Here is an 8,051-nt window from a genome sequence, read left to right on the forward strand (position 1 = left end):
TGAGCCGTTCACAGCCCGACACACGTATTTGTAAAATCTAAGTGACTCTTACAACATGGAATTCATATAAAATGGAATTATCAACAGTGTTATAGGGTAACAGTAGTAAAAATATATATAATTACAGTTTGAAATAAGAAATTTTTTATGATTTAATTGTTAATAATTTAAGAAATTCAATCTTCCATTGAAAGCATTGTAATTTTACATTTTGTAATTTCATTATATAACTCAACCATAAATTACTAATTAGGAAGAGTGTGAATTTATTTGAATAAAAATGTAATGGCAATTTATAAGAAAAGTTAAATTGTAAATATATCTATTATTAAAACAATAGAGGAGTTTTTGACAGATCTGAAGAATTTAATTCATAGAATCGTGTTTTTTTGGTGTAAAAATGGCTTCAATATTATTCATATTTAATCACAATTGTTACTAATATCTGATGTAAATTGATAATCAAAAAGTCATTATATTTTGTAATTAAATAGTGTAACTTAATAATTAAAAATCTACCAAGGAACGTGTTTCTCTATGGAGGACTTTCTATGGGAAATTGGCTCTTATTTAGGAGATTAGATACGTGAAGAAAAGCCAGAAAACTTTACCTAGGCTACTGTTACGCGCTTTTACACAAATACAAGACTGTTTTTTTAATAAAAATTAACAATTATATAATATTATTGTTCTATAAAAGAGTAATTAAGTTATGCTCTATAACGTGCTAATTATGAAAGAAAAAAAAATTGAGTTCCTACTTGGTTATAGAACATTTTAGTAATGGATAATACGTGTTTTTATACATAAAAATTTAGAAAAAAATTATTACGTAAAAATTTAATTTTATAATATTACTTAACTTTTAAATTATTATATTAATATTTAACAAACCCATACCAAACTCTAGACGAATTGCAAGTAGCTTATCCAGTTGTAGTCGTACTTTATAATGAAATAATAAATAATAAAAATACAAGAACGGCACAAGTTATGACATCATGAATTCATGAAACATATCCGGGATTTTAGTATTACGAAAACATTATTTGTTGAGTCACTTTAATTATCAGAATATACTCGAGTAACCTTATCAGATGACAAACTTTGAAACAATATAAAGATAAACGGTGTTTTAAAAAATATTAATTTAACTATAGCTTCTAACCATTTTCCTCATCTGATATAAAAATCTTTATTATTTTTTTATAATTCTAATACCTCTAATTTAACGCTTAGCTACTACAAAATAATATGAAGTACTTAAGCATAACAATTTAAAATCTTAACTAGAGGAATTTTATACGAATAGAGAGGTTGCGGCCGAAGTTTTCATCTGTAAAACGTGAACGTCGAACGTCGAGAGTCGCTTACAAGATAATGGCTCTCGACGTTCGACGTCCACGTTTTACAGATGAAAACTTCGGCCGCAACCTCTCTATTGTGTTAAAATTCTACATTAGACTGTTGATACTATCAGATATTTAAAGCACACATTAAGCTTTTATTTTCTAAATTTCGTATAAATCAATTCCTTATACAGTCGACCTCCTATAACACTGTTGATAATTCCGTTTTATGTGAATTCCATGTTGTACGAGTCACTTAGATTTTACGAATACGTGTGCGAAACTGTGAACGGCTCACGTATTTGTAAAATCTAACTGACTCGTACAACATGGAATTCATATAAAACGGAATTATCAACAGTGTTATAGGGGGGTTGACTTGTAGATTCTTTATGCAATCATAAGAGGAAATTATAAAATTCTAAGAATATTAATTTATATTAACTTCCTGATATTATACTACACTTAACAATATTATTATTTATAATTTTAAAATACTAATTTTAAATTATAAAATGATTTCATTTGAAAAGTACTATAAATAAAACGCCTATAAATGTTTTCTATATAAATAATTACAGTATATTTATTCTAATATAAAGGTAAAAATAATACTAAAATTGTGTCATTTATCTGTTCGATCCTCCTAACAACTTCTCATGGTCATTCGTGATGTTTTTTGACCTAATTCGCAAGCATTATCCTATTTTCTTTCTAAAACTAGGATTAAATTTTTTTTAAATTTACCTCTAAAATAAATATTATAAATTACTTTCTTTTTTTTAAATGTTTTCCTCACACGAATTATTGATTTTTAACAGGGCAGGCATTGATTCTATAGTTTTATAAACTGGAATCAATGCCTGTCCCGTTAAGAATCGAATCCCAGACCTTCATAGTGGAAGGACGACACGCTTCTATACAGCTACTCTGAGTAATTTGTTGAATATTATCCATTACTTCTTTGATTATATTTGTAAATTATACTTGCATCTATAAATCTATTATTATATTATACAGAAAATAATTAAATAAAAAAATTACTATCAATTTTTTATATTGCTATCTATTTGGATGGATTAAATATAATTAAAATAATTACAAATGATAAGAGTAATTAAGTAAATAATAATGACAAATTAACTTAATGAAATTATACTTAGTTCTATTATATTCAGTTGTAAATTCAATCATTTTTCTTAGAAAATAACACGATATTTTCAGCTCTAATAAATTTTTTCCATTATAATTTTTTTAAAAAAGAATAAGTAATAATGACAATTTAATTAATTAAATACCGTAATATTATAATCTCATAAGCTAAATTAGCCTAATTTTTAAACCAAAACAACTTTTCTTCATTAAAAACTACAGGTTTTGTATAGTACAAAGTAGACCTCCCTATAACACGGTAGATAATTCCGTGTTATATGAATTCCGTGTTGTACGAGTCGCTTAGATTTTACAAATACGTGAGCCGTTCACAGCCCGGCACACGTATTTGTAAAATTTAAGTGACTCGTACAACACGGAATTCATATAACACGAAATTATCTACAGTGTTATAGGGGGTATACTTATAATATTTTCATTAATTTTGAATTTATCATCTCTTGTATTCTGTATTTTACGATTATATTTTAATGATCTTTCTGTTGCTCCTATGTAATAAATTGTATTATTTTGTATTTTAATACGCGGGTAAATCCCTAATTCTTCTATTGTTATTCACTAATCTTTATCATTCGTGTGTGAACTAAGCAACGTAGATGACGAATTTACTAGTACTTTAATCGGGAATTTTTTATTGTTTTTCTAGAAATAAAAAAGCCTACCATTTAAATAAAACGTTTAATCAGTCAACCATTGCATAGTAATGCTTGTGTAGCTCTTCCTTTAATGCCTTGGAAGAATATTATGTTCATTAACATGTTTTTTATGTTAATAAATAAATGGGTATATTAATGAAAAATACAATAGACAGTTTATTTTTTGAGGGTATGCATGGGTTTAATAAGAAATTGTAAATGCTAATAACGAGTAAAATTGTCATTAAGTTCGACCCTACCGGAGATATGACACAAAACCCCATTTATCTCTCCACCCCTTCAACCTTTAATCACCAAAATTTAATAGAATCAATCCCTCTAATACACAAATCTTCCAGCAAAATTTCAGAAATTTTCGACAAAAAGCACAGATGTTATTAAGCTTCAAAGGGGGGGTGAATAAAATCATGCTCCACACATCAGTACATACAGAAAAACCCCAAATTTTTTGGAATTTCTCGACGTTTCAAAGTCCCGAGTCCAAAAATGTAAAAATCGAATATAATTAATTAATTTAGTTTACAATACAGGTATAAATATAAGTGTGTATGGTGTACTCTATTACTCATAGGATATACAACATCACCGTTGTTAAGCGGATCATTCTGTACAATAACTTATAAAATCTGCTGTATATAATTATAATGAATAATATATAAATTAATTTTATATTTTAAACTATTTTTTTGAAGTGAAAATTATATTTTATACAATTAAATTTTTTCTAGTACTTGATTTTTTCCTTTTTTTATTTGTATGAATGGAAGAATAATTTTGTTGCGAAGTAAAAATAAAATTGTGTAATCGCTAAGAAAAAACAATTGCGATGGTACTAAATAAAATACTAATTAAAATAGTTATTTCAGCATTAACGGATTGTGAAAGTCATCCTATTGCAATTACCGTACTTATCATTAAACAATAAATGTTAATTAAGATTTAATTTCGTACATTGTTCATTTAGGTTCCTCCTCTTCTTATTATACTTGAAGAGTAAGAATTCAGAATATATTTAACTAATAAAAACCATAATTTCAATTTTTTACATTACGAGATTGCGGCTGAAGTTTTCATCTCTTAAACGTGAACGTCGAACGTCGAGCGCCGCTTACAAGATAGCGGCGCTTGACGTTCGACGTTCACGTTTAAGAGATGAAAACTTCGGCCGCAACCTCTCTATTATTGGAAAAAAATCAAAATAGCCCTTCTTGAATTTCATTTTTAATTCTTTCTTCCCTGTGGGCACTAACAAGAGTGCCTTACCCACTATATCCATCATAGTTAGTGAGGGATCTAGGATGAAAAACTCCTGGTTTTCACCTTCCGGATTCGATACTGAATACCCCAGAGCTGGGCTTTCATACTATTGCTTAAAAGTGAATAATTAAAACTATATAATAAATGACAATTTCAACACAAATCTCATTAGATTCTGATAACAAAGACTTCCTCCCTGTTTTTATTTTTTTTAAACGGTCACGCATCGTTAATAAAGGAAATGGGAGTGACTTCTAGAAAGTTACGAAGAAAACAAACAATCTTGTTGACTAAATAGGACAATTTCGAATGTTTTTAATGATTTCCTATTCTAAAGAATATACTTATGCATAAAATTCGTCGAGTATTTTAACCTTTTATTTATATTTTATCGTAAAACACTCACGAAATTTATATTGGGACATTATATATAAATCAATAAAAGCGAATTAAATAATAATAAAAATCTGGCATGACCCATTTATTTTTAGAAGTCGTAAAAAAAAAAAAAATAAATTATTCGAATGCCTTCTATTCTTATTTTATACACGTTTTAATTTCTATTGAAATTTTATTTTAATTGCTGTTTCTTATTACAATTAACCTATTTGATAATGTACTGTTTGCATTTTCTCGTTACGCTCAATTAACAAAAAGGTATTTTAATAACTGTAAAATTACTTTTATTTTAAAATCAATGGCCATATTTAATATAAAAAATTGAGTTACAGTGTGTAATATTACAAATAAGTTATCTAATTTTAATGTTTTATAATCATTGTAATGGATGGTAAGAGCTTGAAAACATAGTTTTGTAATCAATGGATTGCATATGTTGTATATATTATATNCTTGCTTGAAGAAAGAAGCCTCTAAATTTATTGAAATTTTTTGACTTTATAGATACTGTAAATAAAATAACAATGACATTTTTTAAAAATGCACTATAAATTCATATTCTAATTGAATAATATTGTTAAATTTTGCAAACCTTCGAACTGTCCATTTAAAGGTTTTACAGATACTTCGTAAGGGGCAGGTATTGTCTGAGCAGTTGCACCATGTTTTGGATTCATTGATTTACAAGTACTTTCGGGTGCTCCTGATCCATGTGCATCCACTTCGTACGAAGTTAAGTAAATATAACTAATTAACAACAATAAGAATTTCATTTTGCCTGCAAATATTAAAAATTTTATAATGACATTCGAGGAAACTTGTAAAAAACTCCCTGGAAACATAAGATACAATGTCATACAAATTACCCCATTTACAATAGTTCAATGGAGATAAAGAATGTAATCCATCATACCAGTGGACCCCCCTATAAAACTGTTGATAATTCCGTGTTATATGAACTCCATGTTGTACGAGTCACTTAGATTTTACAAATATGTCAGCCGTTCACAGCCCGGCACGCGTATTTGTAAAATGTAAGTGACTCGTACAACATGGAATTCATATAAAACGGAATAATCAACAGTGTTATAGGGAGGGTCGACTGGTATAAACATATTTTCGGGAAAATACGCTCATAAATGAGTTTTATATATATATATATAAGGATGAAAATAATGAGAACAGTTGCTACAGAATGAAGACTTTAGTATTATATCAATAAATATCAATATTTAATATACAAAATCTGATTTTATACGTATATTGAAACAAGAATGAAGATTGTGAATTACTTTATATGTTAGTAATAAGTACAAACACCTTTTTTCCAGGGAAATTTTTTAGAAATGTAGCTACGGGCACGGTCTGAAGGTTACACAATGATAATGACTTTGTCTATTCACGATTCTAGGAACATCATTTGCCATCCCTTTCCACTTAAATTATGTTTTATAATCTCTAATCGTCGTCCTTGAAACATTTTAAGAAAAAAGTCATTAAAATTGTATTTAAAAATATAAAAACAATAGAAATAAATGTTAAGAAAAAATATGTATTTATAGATAAAGATGGTGATAAAGTAATCATGCTTACAGCATTAACAGTTTATTTAATGATAAGCATGTGTTATAAATAATATGATTGTCACATTCTTTTATGTTCCTGATTAAAAATATTTATTTTAAGAAATTAAAAAAGTTTAATCAAATAAATAAAAGAAATACTGTTTATTTACACTTTTTTTTTAAAGTTTAAATAGACAAAATGTTGTTTAATTATAGTTATTGTTATATATTTATATATAAACATTTTAATTTAATTATTTTATACAAATATTAGAGTGATTAGCCTATAATTAAACTGACCTTACTTAGAATACCCTAGGACCTGTTCTAATGGACATATGCAGATGAAACTTGATATATATGGGGAATAGGGAAAACAAAAATTAGTTGAAATTTTCACCACTAGGCGAAAATATAGCGCTTCGAGGACAATTATAATGATGTAATGTTACGCAAATTACAGTAGAAAATAGCGTGCCTGGGCTGGAGCAACCCCAAATTAGCACAAATGAAACCGTATTTATCGTTAAGAATGTGATAAATTTTAATCGACTAAAAATAATCTGTCAGTTCAACTGATAATGCGCTATTTATTTTATTATTTAAATAGAAAAAAACATGGCTATTTTGCTCTAAATTCTTGCTATAAGTTCGCTAGATTATGAGTACTTACGGATTGCATTTTAATATTTAACATATTAAAATCTTTAATGTACTCATTAACGGTATTACTGATGAATATAAAAACCTTACATGAATTATTTTCACTTAAAAAAACAGTAAATATATAATTTTCTGCATTAATATTCAGTACTGTAATTTTTTAATCATATTTTAAAGATAAAATAATCGATAAAAAGGTTCTAAAATGTAAGCATATTTTTCATTGATTACATCAGAAAAAGATAACATCAAGTCACGTAGATCAATAAATAAAAATCAATAAAAAAGTTTTAATTTAGAAAATAAACTTTATAAAATTAGTATAAAATATTATCTAATTAAATCCATGATATAAATTTATGTAATAATATAAGTCTATACAGTATAGATAGAGGAGAAGGTGGTATTATGGAACCCCAATTACATTTTAGTGAATTGTAAACAAGGTATCATAACTACACCCACATTTTTTGTGGGTGTAGTTATGATACCAGTGCAAAAAGTACTGGTAACTAGTAAACTAAATGTTCCTAATTGGATTTTTCGCTAGTGTAATTATAAGTATGGTTTTTGAAGGCTTTTGTACAAAAAGTCCGAAAGTAGGCTTGTAGAAAGTAGAGAAAATCGGGTGGTAATACGGAACCTTACTGTATATTTTCAAAATAATGCTTTAATGTAACCAAAAATAAATAGGAAAAGACAAAAAATGTTAAATAATTACAAAATTATTTACTCCAATGTATTTTATCGCAAAAATGCTTTTATAATAGAAAAATATGACCTCCATAAACAATATATATTCCAGCAGCTCTTTTTCGGTATTCTCGGGAAGAATTGGCTTTCTACTTAGTGTCTTTTTCACAAATTGCTATGGAGGAATGTCTGCTTGCAAATAGAAAGTTCGAAGGAGTTGAGTTCCATATTACTGTAAAAGCACCAATGGGGTCCGTATTTCACGCATCGCCATCTTGAATTAACTTATGTCTGTC

The 8,051-nt window shown here is 27.2% G+C and overlaps 1 protein-coding gene and 1 long non-coding RNA gene across 3 annotated transcripts in view; both read right to left on the minus strand.

Moving 5' to 3' along the window:
- Positions 1-1,104, minus strand: part of LOC111618629 (putative ferric-chelate reductase 1 homolog) — a 37,935-nt gene extending 36,831 nt beyond the window's left edge. Inside the window, exon 1 of the mRNA XM_023360185.1 lies at positions 901-1,104. The gene's annotated coding sequence lies outside the window, so the exon portion shown is untranslated. The remainder of the gene's footprint in view (positions 1-900) is intronic.
- Positions 1,105-5,286: 4,182 nt separating this feature from the next.
- LOC111618631 overlaps positions 5,287-8,051 on the minus strand; it is a 14,633-nt gene continuing 11,868 nt past the window's right edge. For both annotated transcript variants that reach the window (XR_002755605.1, XR_002755604.1), the window contains 2 exons: positions 5,427-5,612; positions 5,287-5,341 (listed from right to left, as the gene is read on the minus strand). This is a non-coding gene — a long non-coding RNA (uncharacterized LOC111618631). The remainder of the gene's footprint in view (positions 5,342-5,426; positions 5,613-8,051) is intronic.

This window comes from Centruroides sculpturatus, unplaced genomic scaffold, assembly GCF_000671375.1.
Source record: "Centruroides sculpturatus isolate CEXI.00-Female unplaced genomic scaffold, Cexi_2.0 scaffold94, whole genome shotgun sequence".
Classification (NCBI taxonomy): domain Eukaryota; kingdom Metazoa; phylum Arthropoda; class Arachnida; order Scorpiones; family Buthidae; genus Centruroides; species Centruroides sculpturatus.